This window comes from Dama dama, chromosome 29 (genome assembly GCF_033118175.1).
Source record: "Dama dama isolate Ldn47 chromosome 29, ASM3311817v1, whole genome shotgun sequence".
Classification (NCBI taxonomy): domain Eukaryota; kingdom Metazoa; phylum Chordata; class Mammalia; order Artiodactyla; family Cervidae; genus Dama; species Dama dama.
Genome location: NC_083709.1, coordinates 24878661 through 24894557, shown reverse-complemented (window position 1 = coordinate 24894557; position 15897 = coordinate 24878661). Strand labels below are relative to the sequence as shown.

The window sequence follows — 15897 nt, the reverse complement described above, 5'->3', positions numbered from 1 at the left end:
TCTCATTTGCCAGCCACCAGCTATAAAAACCTATGTGCAATGCATTCACTTTTGCATACCCATAGCGACATGCATCATTTTCAATTTTTAAAATCTAACTCCTAGTAACTCAAAGAATATATGTACTCATTTGTACCTCAGTTATTGCATATAGATTGGTTTTGTTTTTCTTGTGATTCCATTTATTATAGTTTGTTACTTGCATTGCAGGAGTAGGTAAATTATATAATAGGGAAGAAAAATGTTGAAATCCAAGATTTCAGGTATACTTTACTTAATGCATGAAATGTAGAGAAGAAAAGTGTTCATAGGTATATCTAACATTTTGAAGTGTGTAGGATGTACAGAGGGAAGTTTACTGAGCTTTAGAGCCTAGGTGAATTCCAATAAAGTAGAATCATAAAAAGCATTTAAACTCTTAAAACTTTTCTATCAAAATTAGTTTTCAATCTACTTCGAACTGCTCATGTAAATACCATCACTTTTATTAAATCACATTTTTGAGTCGCATTTCAATACCACCTGTAATATTTCCAGTGCTGGAGGTAGAATTTTTGTTTTCAATCCCAAAGATTTACATCATATTTGTCAGCCCACATTGTTTTTACTAGATATTCTAGAACTCGCTGTTCTTTTTAACCATGCCATAATGGCATTTCAGCAAAATAAAGGCAAAGGGGAGTCTAGAGTGTGATTTCCAGTCTTCAAAACTGACAAAGAATTAAGTGAGTTAGTCCTGATATAATTGATAAGAAAAGGCAAATGTTCATGCCTACATGTCACCACTGTGAGATAAAGACATTCTGAGAAAACAAAGATGATGAATAAGAACTGGTCTGTGCCTTAGAGAACTTACATTCTAGTGAGAGAAACAGGTGTCATAGAAGTATGTTCTAGGAGTCAAGATATACACAACAGGGGATGAAAACTAGTGCACTCAGCTGTGAGGCCAAATAAGGAAGGAAGTGTGATGCATACGAAGTGTGAGTCTCGCAAAGTAAGTCTGATCATGGAGAACTTCTCAGTATATGATAAAGGGTATGGGAAAAACACGTTGATGCTTTCTTTGCTTTTCTTTTTTTAAGGAGGCCAAATACCAGAGAGATTTTTAATTGGTGAACCACCTATGCTTTATTGCTTAGATGCCCCTTCCTCATCTGGCCGACACAAGTCATTTGCATCTTTAGTTATTTATTTATTTATCTATTTTTGACCTCACCACATGTGGGATCTTAGTTTCTTGACCAGGGATTGAACCCACACCCCCTGCATTAGAAGCACAGAGACTTAACCCTGGGCTGCCAGGGAAGTCCTTGCTTTTGCTTTTGTTGTGGTTCAGACTCCATGAACTGCAGCACACCAGGTTTCTCTGTCCTTCACTATCTCTCTGAGTTTGCTCAAACTCATGTCCATCGAGTCAGTGATGTCATCCAGTCATCTCATTTTCTGTCTTGCCCTCAATCTTTCCCAGCATCAGGGTCTTCCAAAGTACTGGAGCTTCCAGCTTTGCTTTTAGTAAGAGAATTCCTACTCTTTCTTTGAGGCTCAGCTCTGGTTCATCTCCTTCATGAAGCTTCCCTGAGGTTTCAGGTCCACCATGACTTTCTTCTTCTGAATCTCTGTGGTTCTTCTCATCTACCCAAGTTCCTGCCTGACACTTAAAAGTACTGCCTTCTTCCTTTTTTGATAATATTGCATATCTGCTCTGCTTGTCACTGGCATCTTAAGTTCCTTGAAGACAAAGCTAACATTTAACAGTAGAGATTTACAACACTGCATTTAGTTTCAGATGTATAGCAAAGTGATTCAGTTATATATATATATATATCTGTATAACCTATAATGGAAAATAATCTAAAAACGTATATGTTGTTGTTGTTTTTCAGTCGTTCAGTCAAGTCCGCCTCTTTGCAACCCCATGGACTTTAGCCTGCCAGGCTCCTCTCTTCAGGGGATTCTCCAAGCAAGAATACTGGACTGGGTTGCCATTTCTTTCTCCAGGGGATCTTCCCAACCCAAGGATCAAACCTAGGTCCCCTGCATTGCAGGCCAATTCTTTACCATCTGAGCTACCAGGGAAGCCCATATATATCGTGTGTGTGTGTATATATATATATATACACACACACTTATACATATATATATATATATATATATAACATATATATATATATAAGTTTTCAGATTATTTTCCATTATAGAGTATTACAAGTTACTAAAGGAAGTTGAGGCTGTAAGTCACTAAGCTATCACATTTAGAAACTGGGTAGAGACAGTCTGTAACATATGTGGAAAGGAAAGCAACTGAAATTGAGTCTGCTTCACCAGGCCCAGTGCTCCTGCAAAAAAGACTAGCAAAAATCTCCTACTGATGGTGCTAATAATGGAGTCTGACAATAATTGCCTTTGGCTTCATAATTAGGCTGCATTTTGAATGTGTAAAATGTAGCCTGTGCCTGGAATTCTATCTGCTACCAAGAGTGTGAAAGTGAGGTTACCCTAGAAAAAGTAATTTCCTGGTAAAAAGCACTCTGTTTATAGGAGTTGCCTTAAAATTATGTCTCTCTTATCATTAGCAAGGAGAGGGAGAACATGTCCAGGTTTTGCTTGAACAGATGAAAAAAAATGATAACTTCAATGATGGGAGTAACATATCTAGGCTTCCCTTGTGGCTCAGATGGTAAAGAATCCACCTGCAATGCAGGAGACCCGGGTTCGATCCCTGGGTTGGGAAGATCTCCTGGAGGAGGACATGGCAAACCATTCCAGTATTCTTACGTGGAGAATCCCATGGACAGAGAAGTCTACAGTGGGCTACAGTACACGGGGTCACATAGAGTCATACACGACTGAGTGACTCACACACACACAGAGAAGGGATATGTTACTGAACATAATGATCTGTTTTAATTGAAATGTGGAGAAACCCAAAGAAAGAAATGTTAGCATGTTCTTCAGGCAAGGAGGATAGAGAGGAGATAAGTGAATATGAGAATATGAGGAGGGGAGGAGGAAAAGAGGAGAAAGGAAAAGAAAGAGAAAGTGGAAGGAGAGAGGAAAGGGGGGAAAATGAAGAGGAAAAGAAGAGAAAAAAGAGGAAGAGAAAGAGATAGAGAATGAGCATTTATCTGTCCAAGGTCTGTGTTCCTAACACCAGAATTGTCATCTGGGGGAAAAGGTGGCTCAAAACCGTTCACTTTCTTCTGCTTATCAATAATCCTCCATTCAAGAAAAAAATGTGGCCCATGTGGTAGGCAAACCTAAACTCTTTCTTTTTGAGCCAGGTCTTATCACAAATAAGACACCTGCAGATGCATTTGGCTACAAAACTCTTCACGCAAGGAACACATACCTCCAGGCCTGTTTTCCATAGAATACATGTTAGAAAACAAGCCATTTAAATTACTCCATGTAAATGCTCTGTTAGGGGAAAGAAAATCTTATACAGATGAAAAACAAAATATTATTCAAATGATTTTAGTTTGGTCATTCAATAAGTTATAGGTATATGACTTTATATATACAACATTTATGCCAAGAAATATATATGAAGTGTGTATATATATTCATCTTTGTAGAAAAGGGGAAACCAGTTTGTTATTGACATTATCATCAGCAAATATTTGTTCAGAATCAGGGCCTATCATAGCACTCTAGTAATAGGCCCTCTGTAAAATGAAATACTATGGGTTCTACCTCTCAAATCACTTTCAAATTCATGGAAAAGCAAAATACACACACATGTAACAAGAAGGAAATTACATAACATTATAAAAATTTCTTATCCACTAGAGCAAATGTGCACCTATGTATAAAGGCACAGGGACTGGAGTGTTAGTTTAAGAACTGAAAATTAGGATAATAATGTAATGGAAGACTCACTCATGTTTATATGGAGATCTTGGGAGAAAAACACACCCTGACACACATTAGCTGTGTGAGCTTGGGTAAATTACTAACCTTCCTAAGTCTCAGTTTTTTCATCTTGAATATATATGTAATTTTGTCTATACTGCAGGGTTACTGATATAAACAACTTGTGTTGATCCAAACATTCAACTTAGGGTGCTTGTCATTATTATTTCATTGCTGTTGTCACTGCTGGATTCAACAGGAAGAGACATGATATATCTGAGTCTTGGTTAACCTTCCATTCCCACTTCTGCAGAAGGGACTTTGTAAAGATTGTCTCCAGCAGTATCTTAATTTCATGCTAAATCTTATCCTCAGGATGAATAAATCCTTTCTAAGGAAATGACTCCCCCAACACCCAACTCAGGGATTTCCTACCACTCAGTCCAAACCCTCTTGCACACACTTTGTCAAGCTGTTAACCCCTGGCAGGACTCTCCTCAGCTTGCCAGTCCATCACTTCACATCAACTCCACAGTCCATCACTTCATTGCTACTTCCGTCACCACAGTGCCTCCCCAAATTCCTTCTCCTTCACCAAGGACATCCTCTGTCCCTCACTGAGGGCAACAGCGAGCTGCTGATGGAAAATGAGCTGCTCTCCAGTCCTGGCTTGCTGCCAACACCCATGATCCAATCTTAAAAGGCTCTTCTACCAAAGCCTGGTTTTATTTGCCCTTGGTTGATTCATTTTCCATGTCCCAGGGCTACTTTCTCATCTACACTGTTTTCCTTCATGCCTCAGCTGATGATCTGGATTCTGACTTTTACTGACAAGGCCAGGGCCATTCAAAACCAACTGACTACAAAGCACTGACAGGAAATTCAAGAAATTGCCTAGCATTTATCCTTACTAATCGCCTAGTCTGGTTGTAAGATTAATCGTGATAATTAAGCTTTGAAGTATTATTGTACTGTGTAAAATGTAGTTTTAATTCTAAATTTTCATTTCAAAATTCATGATTGTCTCTTTTATAAAACTCATGTAATAAAGAAGAGGTTAAATGCATAATTATATATACCATTTGATGAATGGCAGGGTCCTCTAAAGTCAGTCTCTATGAGTGTGTATTAAAGAAGTATTCCCAAATAGAGAATCATGTCAACAGATACGGAGGATCAGTTTGCTATTGTGGGATACAATAGGCCTTCCACATTTGTGGATCCAAGCAGTAGTGGATGGCAGTTCACTGGACTACGCCACTTTATACAAAGGACTTTGTGTATGTTAGTTGCTTAGGCGTGTTTGACTCTTTGTAACCCCATGGACTGTAGCCCGCCAGGCTCCTCTGTCCATGGAATTCTCCAGGCAAGAATACTGGAGTGGGTTGCTGTTTCTTTCTCCACAGTATCTTCCGGACCCAGGGATTGAACCCAGGTCTTCTGAATTGCAGGAAGACTCTTTACCGTCTGAGTCATCAGCAAAGCCCAAAGGACATTTAGCATCTTCGGATGTTTTTATCTGTTGGGAGTAGACAGTGTTCTTATTTTCAATGTGTTTTTTTGATTTTAAAGACTATAATTTGGTATGGAAAATCACTTTGGTGATCTTTGGTTAAAAAGAAAATTATATTTACTTCAATATCAGCAACATGATTACAACATGACCAATAACAGAGTGATAAACGGGATTTTATCTCAAACACTAACCATACTCATAGACCTGTATCATTCTATGAAGGACCTTGTTGCTATAATTAGACCAAGATCTCCTCAAAAAGCCTAAGGAAAGAGAAATGCATATATAAATAAATAATAAAGACCACCGCCACCACAATACTTATTGAGTGCTTATAGGTATCAGGTGTTCTGCTAAGTACCTTTACAACTCATTTACTTCTGGGAAAACTGGGTAAAATATTCTGACATTTTGCTGAAAACAAGTGGATTTCTAGACAGAACTGCTACACAAATAGATCACAAATAATAGCAATAATAATTAGAACATAGTGATAAAGTAATTAGAACATTGTGTGCTAAGTCACTTCAGTCGTGTCCAACTCTGTGCAACCCTATGGACTACAGCCCAATAGGTTCCTCTGTCCGTGGGATTCTCCAGGCAAGAATACTGGAGTGGGTTGCCATGCCCTTCTCCAGGGGATCTTCCCAACCTAGGGATCGAAGCCTCGTCTCTTGCATCTCCAGAGTTGGCAGGCGGGTTCTTTATCACTAGCGCCATGTGGGAATATCCTCAATTAGAGCAATAGCATTATTAGGATATTTAAAATGTATCAAATATTCTGCTGAGTGTCTTAGAGCATGATCTCATTTAATCCTCATGATAGCCCATGGAACCCCTACTGATAACTTTATACTTCCTATTGGAAATCAAAGCTCGGAGATAATAAATAACCTGTCCAGGATCATGTAACTGGTAAGTGTCAGAGTTTGGATTCAAACCCAGCTCTTAATTAAAGCCAATGCCAATAACTATGATAGTATATTTACAGCCACAATTTGCTATAATCTGCCTCCTCAAAGCAGAAGAGGGTAGCTTGCTAGCATGGCAGTTTTTCAGGGATTTCTACCCAGAGACGTCCACACCCAAGAGCACAGAAAGAGCTTACTACTTTCTCTCTAGCATTTGAAATCCATAAAAATAAAAATGCAAAGTCTGTGATAACTTGGAAAAGAGAACCATACTTCATTTATAAAGGCAATGAGATATTTAGTAAATGTTTTTCTCTTTTTTTCTTGCTTCTTACTGTCAGACTAAAGCCTCCAGACCCCTAGACCTTGGGTACTATTATATGTCATTGTGTGATTGAAAAAGATCTGTTACTAAATAATGGCAGTATTAAAAACATGAAACACTGAGATGCCCTTGATGTAACAGTGGACAAAAAAAAAAAAAAAAAAATCAAATACCAATGGTCCCACTAACAAGAGAGAGAGAGATTTCCAACTCTTAAAGACACTGAAGTTACGAATTTGATTTGAAGCCCAAGTTTTGATATTTGCTCATTCACTCAGCAGGTAAGTTTATTGAGTGAGTATGTGGCTCTGGAAATAATATCCTAGAGGAGAAAGACAAAGACCCTACTAACAAGAATATAACGTCTTAGTGAATCATATCTTCATTTCCTTAAGTAGGCATATTTAGAAAGAAATTCTTGTTTGTTTGTTTGTTTGTTTTTTACGCCAAGACCGTAAGAGAACTTCTTTGAAAGATAGATAAATCAGTCATACAAAATGTACTGAATTCGGTGTATGACTGGGGAGCTGTATAACAACAGTAATGTTATGTAAAATAATTGGCATGAAAGTGATGCTGTGAGTTAGGGTTTCCTACAGCAGAGATGTTAATGCACCCAGGCTCATTAAAGGGTTGTGTCAAAGACTGTTGGGTTGCAGCTTCTTTTCACTCGCTTTGTGTCTTATTCAGGCTCCCTTCCCCAGTTATTTTCCATAGCTTTAAAGTGTTCCCTATTATTTTGACCAAATGTGCCCTCTGATGGAAAGGACGTGATACTTTCAGCAGAATTACTTAATTAGGTTTAAGTAAGCAGTCTGGGCCAAGTAGGGTAGGTTTGCTTTCTAGCCATAAAAATGTGCCTGCCATGCATGCTGTGTTCCCAAGGAGTGAAACAGTGATTGATGTGATGATAAAACGATGAAGGGAGGGATAAAGCCTGAGAGATAAAAGTCTCAAAAGGGAAATAAAAGAGGGAAGCAGCTGCCCCCATCTTAACTGAAGCATAAATTTCAGGAACAGGATCTGAGGTTTAATTTCAAGCACATATTGGGGGAGAGAGTGTGTGTGTGTGTGAGAGAGTGTGTGTGTGTACTCTTGTATGTGATGAAAGCCATGTAAGTTAAGTTATTTTCATCCTTTTATGAAGAGTTCTCATACCATTTTTAAAGCAGGAAAAATTGCAAAGTTAGAGGTTTATGGATTATCACCGAGAGGCATTCATTTAGTCAGCATTTGAGACTAACAGAATCAATGAAGGGCAGGAACTTAGGCACTGGTGATACAGCAGACTTGAAACCATAACTTTCTGTACTCAGGGAGCTCAATGGTTTCAGTTTATCTCTTTTCTCTGCACATACTTTCCCAGCTTGTTCCCCTACCCTCTATCAGAATTCTTTTCTTATAGATGACATTATACATTATTTTCATATTTTTATCCAAGATAGCCATGCATGCAAAATACTACAGTCCAGCTCCAAACTGTATGTCCCACCTCTTTTTCCATTCACCCCTGTCCTCCAGTATCCAACTTCCATTCTCCAAGCATAACATTTATTTTTACACCATGGTGACTTTGCCATATTTGCCCCTAGAATGCCTTCATACACATTTCCTATCAATTAAAATTCTCCTCACTTTTCGACTGTGCGGCTGAAGTATCTCTTAAGCCTCGAAGACCTTTTAATACTCCTACCAGTTTTAACAATCCTACATTTCAGTGTCTAGAGAATTTTGCTTGAAATGCACCATTAAACTTTTTAGTTCATTTTGCCTGGAGTGAGCCGTTTAGTGTCTGCTTTACTTTGTCTGAACTATTCGAGGACAGGGCTGGGAGGATCACTGATTTGTTTCTGGCCACATACTGTTTTACATGTGGTTGAGGTTCAAAGGGCTTCCAGGCAGCTCAGACTGTAAAGAATCTTCCTGCAATGCAGGAGACCTGGGTTCAATCCCTGGGCTGGGCTGATCCCCTGGAGAAGGGAATGGCTACCCACTCCAGTATTCTTGCCTGGAGAAGTCCATGGACAGAGGAGCCTGGTGGGCTCCAGTCCATGGGGTCGAAAAGATTCAGACATGACTGAGTGCCTAACGTTTTCACTTGACATTCAAAACATGCTTGGAGAGTAAGTAAACTTGTAGCAAAAAATATTCAACATTCATATGAGGCTTTTCATGATGGAAACATCTGCTGCCCTGAATTCTTAAAATTTTATTTTCAGAAGACCTCAGAATAAGAATGGTGGCACAGGTAAGAGTGGCCATGCTCTCTGCAGAGGGTAAAGGACACACTAGTCCTAGTCCTACACAGGTCGGACTTAAATGTTTTCCATGAACCACCTTGGAGACTACAAATTCCATTACAGGGGGCACGCTATTATCAGAAGTGCTTTGCAAAATCTGACCTTTTACAGCCTGTCTTTATAGCTTCATATTGCTTCTCTGTACAAGCATTCAGTAACGTAACATTGAGATTAGGTAAACTTTTACTTTAAAAACGCTTTAAGAAAGAATAATTCCTTTTAGGCTAAGAAACAGTGCAAATTTTTATGATTTTTTTTACAAACTTCCGAGAACAGAATTCACAAGCCTTGACATTCTTTTAACTTTATGGAGAAGCTGACATGCATCACCATAAAAAAAAAAAAAAAAAAAATTCAACTGCCATTCTTACAACAGAGAATGAAAACAAATTTCAAATATAAATATAAATATAAGTATATATATATATATATATATATAAAAGTATATATCCATAATATAAGTATAAATCCATAATGTATACAATTTCTGTTCATTTTAAAAGAGTCAACCTTTAACTGGGAAAATATTTGAATTCACTGTCAAATCTTTTACGTCCAGAGGGCCCTTCCAAAGTTTTCATTTTTATATAGAACAGTTGAATTTATTATCTCTGTATATCCTAATCAACAGGACTCACTTTAAATGACTGTGTAAGAGAAGTTATGTTTCTTTATGATTCTTAGATCAAAAGTATTGCTGTATACTTTTCGCTATATATTGAAGACTTATTTCAAAAAAATATTCTAAAGAATAAAAACACTTGTCTCACAAACAGAGAAGAGCTCTTTCTTTAATAATTACATTAACACATGATTATTGACCTTAAAAATAGATTTAATTCTATCCCTCCCCTTTGTGTCTTTCTTCTAAGTCTGATGTTTTAACATTCAACCCAATTTTAATGAAGATATTGAAATAAACATAATTAGGATCAAATTTACTTTGGACTAATAAGCTTAAGAATATGGAAGCCTATCATGAAGTATTCTTGCTGTCATTTTTTGCTAGATAACAATGCAATGAAGCATGGAACTAGCTGAGGTTTATCCCACAAAGGCATCCTGCTTGTTGATGCCTCTTTTATTTACAGATTTGCAGAACTCTTCCAAATATGGCTAACCCAATTTGCCACAAAACAGGACAAATAGTCACCCACTAAACCAGTTCATCAAATAAGGATTTGTGCCATGAGTTTGATGATCTATACTATTTCTAACAAATTCAAAAGCCATGACTAATTTGAATTTCAGGCTCTCAGGATATCATCTTATAGACAAATAAGTTACTAGGAGATTGAGAAGACATATGTATTAAACTTTAGAAAATCAATTATTTTCAAGCAGTATCAAAGTTCTTATATCCAAATAATTATCTTAGCCTATAATTTATTAGCTGAGTTCCATTTGCTTTATTTTCAGAAAACAAAAAATGCTGTATTTTAAAAAAAAACAAACAAAAACCACCAACTTAAAGAGTTCAAGTTTTGTAAATGATTAAATTTTATATATATTTTCTGTTTTGATAATTGAACTTAAAGGAAATCTTGATTTGGGATTCATAAAATTTTGATGTAAGAACTCTGATAGTCTTAAAATCAGAAGATAGGAATAATGTAGTTGCCCCAAGTAATTGTTACTAACAAATTTTAATTATGTCATAGAGGAGGAAAAGGGTTAAAGAGAAAGATAAGATCTGATAATTGAAAAGAAGTTCCAGGATGAAACAGACAAAAGTCGCAGAGACTGCTTGAATATGTGTTACATTTTAAATTCCAGAAGCCACAATGGACTAGGTCATTATGCTACCATATCAAATAATACTTAGATGAACAGAATTTAGAATGATAAATACCTTCAAAAAATAAAAGGCAAAATAATGGTATACCTTCTAAATTGGAATAACTTTGAAGCATATATGTTAAGATCATATGCTATGAACTGCAAGACCTTCCCTATTTAACCTTCAAAAAGTACAACTGATTATTCCATTATAGTTCAGAGTAGTTCCTTAAAGAGGAAACCGCCTTAGCTTGCAATTTGGGGCTATTGCATTAAACTATCATCCACAGTATCTTGTGTCTGCTTTGTGTATCTTAAAATAACTCCTTCCCTCCTCTTGAGAAAAAGAAACTCAATCATTACTATATCCATTCTCCTGAATTCAAGGGAGCACCATTCTTCAACAACCTGTTGAGTGGACTTAGAAAGCAAACAGAGAAGTTATACATTATTCAATACACCTTGGCAGCACTCCAAAGCCCTTAGAAGTGCCTAAACAAATGATAAATGATCAGATGACTCCCTCAAATCTTACCTGGTTTACTCTTTTTAAAAATCCAACCCTTGCTGTCTACCATGCAAAGCTCTTGACCACTGGGTGAAATCCAAACTGGGTAGTAGATCATGATAATTCCAACACATCATGGGCAGCAGCATCTCTCAGAATCCCACATGTCATCTCCTTGAAACAAACCTGCAACAAACAAGGCATTTTTTTTTCATTCTAACTGAAAAATAGGAAACCATGTCCTTGGTCCAGGAGGCATCACTACTTGATCAATAAGGGAATCATAAAGGAGTGCATGAGGAGCAATAAATGCCTCTCAAGATGCTGATAAACATTAAAGCCAATAGGCTGACATTTATGTGCTACAGAAGGTGTTTTGGCAGAGTGCATGTTCCTCTTCATGTTATTAATAGATCTATTTAAGCTGTCAGTGTAAATAAATATTATCGATATTAAAACTCACACACTTAATAGTGCATACCCCTTCTTCTTCATGTAGGTGACCACTTGGAGTACTCAAAAGCATTTTTATGACTCTATTCATAATATTCTCAGGGTAACTGGTAATGAGGTTCAACAGAAAACAACCCATCAGCAGCTAGAAGAAAATCCACATAATGACCTAGATCAAGGACAGTTACATCTGTGAGTTCTGACATTCCACTTCAATATTTCCAACTTAGAAATTAAAACATGTCTGTATGATAGCATATGAGGAACACCTCTGATGAACATATATAAGGGGCTTCAAATTCAGCAGCCTCCATGATCCAAATCAAGATACAGACCACACCAGACAGTCACCAACACCAACGTGCGGTAGCCAGAGTCTGTATACAAAGGAAAGACCAGAAATCAGGAAAGTAATTAGATAACTAATATCGGGGCAATCTACCACACATTTAATGCTTAGACTATTTATACTCATATGAGTAAATATGGTATTTAATTTTCATAAGCATGTTTAGCTTCCATTCAAGGAGATAAAACTCCATGTGTAATCAACACCTCCTGATTGTACGCTTGCACGGATACCTGCCACACAAATAACTGTTCAATAGAAATTCAGAAGGATTCTAATGGATAGATTCCTTTAGTGGTCTTCCCAGGGTAGGCTTTAAGAATGACTAGATATTTTTTTTAGCTACCACAACTTTATTTAGCTATGCATATACAAAAAAACATTTATTATTATTATTTTTTCTAAGTGGTGTAGCAGACATGGTTGAGAGGTTGTTCTAAGCCGGTAAGGGGCCTCATGTGAATGGTTATGTGTGGCAGATTCATGAACACAGGTGCAAAGGCTGGCTTTAACAAGCCATGGAATGATATATCCTCATGGATTTGTGAATAGAACTTCAACTACTATTCCCAGAAGTCCATGTGGAAACTTCACTAGAAGACACAGAGTGAGATACCCTATATTTGTGCCATTTAAGCAAGAATGGTAATATAGCAAGGGGCTGAAGTCAAATGCATACATCAGAATAAAATGCAACACTTCAAAGTAAGTCCTTAAAAATCAAGACATGTGTACCTGGACACTAAGTGACCATTGTGCAATTCAAAATTCAAGTGTTGTATTGATGCTATTCATGTCAAACATAAATACCCATACACCCAGATACACACACATACGCATAACAGTTGAAATTGCCAAAGCTATTGATCCAAGTTCTGGTATTCATGAAGCTAAAATTTTAGTTAACTTCTGGACACAAATGTTCCTATTCATTCTCTAAATTATTTTACTTTTCTTCTTAAAGGATACTCTAAGAGTTATCAAATCAAGTCTTTTATAAAACAGATCCGTTTCCATGAGTAGTAATCCTTTCCTGTCTCTTGGGGGACAAGCAGGGTATTAGAAGAAGTCATATACAGGTAGGCTAAATGTCAGGCAAGTGGAAATTAAACATAATCTTCAAGCTACCAAACTGACTTTGAAGTGAGGGATCTTTGAAAGCTAGTTGGTTTGGAAGGACCCACCTGTGACCTAATGTGATTCCTAAAACTTCAGTTCTACCACTTACTATATAAGAGTGAAACTAAGTAAACCAGCATACCTATTTGCTTTCTAAAATGGCTTTATTTCACCACACATAAATGATGTTATTGATCTCTTCTTTGAATGGATAGGTTTTCTGTGTATATTTTAAGTAATGAATGAAAAGATTTTCTACTGACCATTGAACTCTAATTCATTCATTAACCCACTTATTCATTCCACAGATTTTAACTGAGCACTTCAGCTGTGCCACCTAAGGGGTTAGGTACCCAAATACACAATGAAAACACACTTATTCTTCCCATTAAAAATGTACTATTTATTCTATTCTGATTTGCTGGTACATATACTGGTACCCAGAAAAGGCAGCAACATTAGACTACATTAAAATAATTGGTTTTATTTTATATCCCAGCCACCATATGATCAGACAAAGGGGTTATTAAGTTTGCCAGTGAGCAAACCATTATAGACCAAGGGCTACAGCACAAAATGACTGACTTACCCAGTCAACTTGTATTCAGATTGTACCGGATGTGATGGTTCTGTGTCTCTCTCAAGCCCACTAACTGAGTGAGTCATGATGATTCAAAAAATCCAACCAACTAGGTTCTGACAGTACATTGACATTTCTGGCATCCAACAAAGAGTCAATGCCTCCCACATGTATGCATTAGGCTTCGCAGTACACTCTTATGTGGCCTATGTCACAAGTCAACAGATTTTGGTGCAGGTACTGCTATACAACAAATTGCTTCACATAATTTTTGTATTATTATTCCATTTATTTTTCTCAAAGAGGATATATAACATTAAATGCATGTATTTTCCTTAAAGAGAAGTTCATGAGATGTTCAAGAGAAACACTAATTCCACAACATTGGTTTGAATTTTCAAGACCAATTTTTAGAGTGGGAAAAAAAAAACAACACAACTTTTCACTTCCCTCCCTTCAGATATGATACTGAATAGGAATATGGAAACAAAAGACACAGATTATACTTCTAAAAATACTCTTTAGAACTTAAGGAAAACAATAAAGACATTTTAATAAAATCAATATGGCTTCCAAATGGTTCCATTTTCTTCTATTTTCTCTTCTTTTATTTTTTGGATCTCTGTTTATAATGAAACTAGTCTGAAAACAAGCCTTTTAAAAATAAATGTTATTCTTATTTTTGAGAGATTTGTATTCTTTAAAAATAATTTTGAATGAGAACATTATATCATATGTAATTTATACCTCAATAATGTTGACTTACAATTTTTAAATGCATTTTTGATCCTGTTCAAAGAGGTTCTAGATAGGGGCATGAGGTACAGAACCTATTGATAAAATACTGTTGTATGTGAATCTAAAATAAAACAAGTCTGCAATAAATTTTTTATAAAGTAGAAGAAATTCAACATTCACAGACCCTACTTTCTTGTTTCTTGGTCTGGCCTTAAGTGATCTGTAATTGAATTTTGTCTTCTTTGTCTTTCTTTATGTATACTGCTACTGTCCTTTTAGTTTATCTTACTGCTTGGAAGAAAGCTTTCCCAAGGATCCCTCTAGCACTGAGGCACATATTTCATAAGACATTGATTTGTACTTGTTGATATGATGCTTTTTAAACTTTATCTCAGGGATGCACTTCATGATCCCCATGGGCACGCTGCAAAGCCCTCTGGTAGCCAACAAAACCGTAGGAATGCTCAGCATTCTATGAGCTCAGTGCATTTGTTAGATGACTGGTGCATTTTGCAAGCCTTGTATCTAAGTTACTCATTTTCCTGCATAAACCTCAAGAATGCAAACATCAAGAATGGAGGAATAGGAAGGTTATCAGTGATTAAAGTTATGAAGCTTTTGGCCTTACATATTTCAAATCTGTACACTTTGATCAGTGATATTGGAAAAGGAAAGATGCCACTACGTTTTAAGTAACAGATTTATTGCTTCTAGCTTCTTTTTTTTTTTCTTCATTTAGTCAAATGTAAACATTATAGATTATTTCCCAGGAGGCAGGGGTGGGTGATTAACAAAAATCACTGTTAACTGCTACCTGCTTTATATATAGTTTCTCATTTAATTGTCTCAAAAGCCATGTGAAGCAAGTATTACAATAATGTCCAATTTATGGTGGTGAAAATAAAGATCAGGGATTTTAAACAATTGCCCCAGGGCATTGAGCTTTTGAAAAAGAGAGGTGGGTGTGCAGTTAATTGATAGTGTGGTACTGCCAGTTTTAAATTCTTATAAACTGAATTTGAGAGATTTGCTCAATCTACTGGTGAAAATCTGAGTTTCTAGGAAATGAGGTGACATCTCAGAGATCATAAGATCATAGTAGGTCTGGATGAACACCCAAACTCATGATGTCCCTGTCTTTCTAATATACCACCTCTCTTAGCCAGCTTTCTACACATGGTGTCTAAACAACTTTATAGATCTCCAATTCACTTGTTTTTAAAGAACCATGTTTGGGGTAGGTTTTATTTTAGAAAGAAGATGCCAAAGCCAACAAACAAAATAACAGGATTTCTGAGTACTCAGTTTTAAAGGAGCTTAATTTTCTGAAAGCAACAAATGATATTGTTCTCTCTCTCTCGAGCTAATTTATTTCCCAATGGAAAAAAAAATATAGACACCAGGAGAAGAGTGTGTTGACAGATTGTGACAAAGTGTGTGATTAGATTGAACTATAAGTAGCAG

General features: G+C 36.6%; 1 protein-coding gene across 1 annotated transcript in view; it reads right to left on the bottom strand.

Annotated features, from left to right (window-relative positions):
* The window catches only part of LINGO2 (leucine rich repeat and Ig domain containing 2), a 1335691-nt gene that overhangs the window by 343078 nt on the left and 976716 nt on the right, over window positions 1-15897 (bottom strand). Inside the window, exon 7 of the mRNA XM_061132444.1 lies at window positions 11222-11380. The gene's annotated coding sequence lies outside the window, so the exon portion shown is untranslated. The remainder of the gene's footprint in view (window positions 1-11221; window positions 11381-15897) is intronic.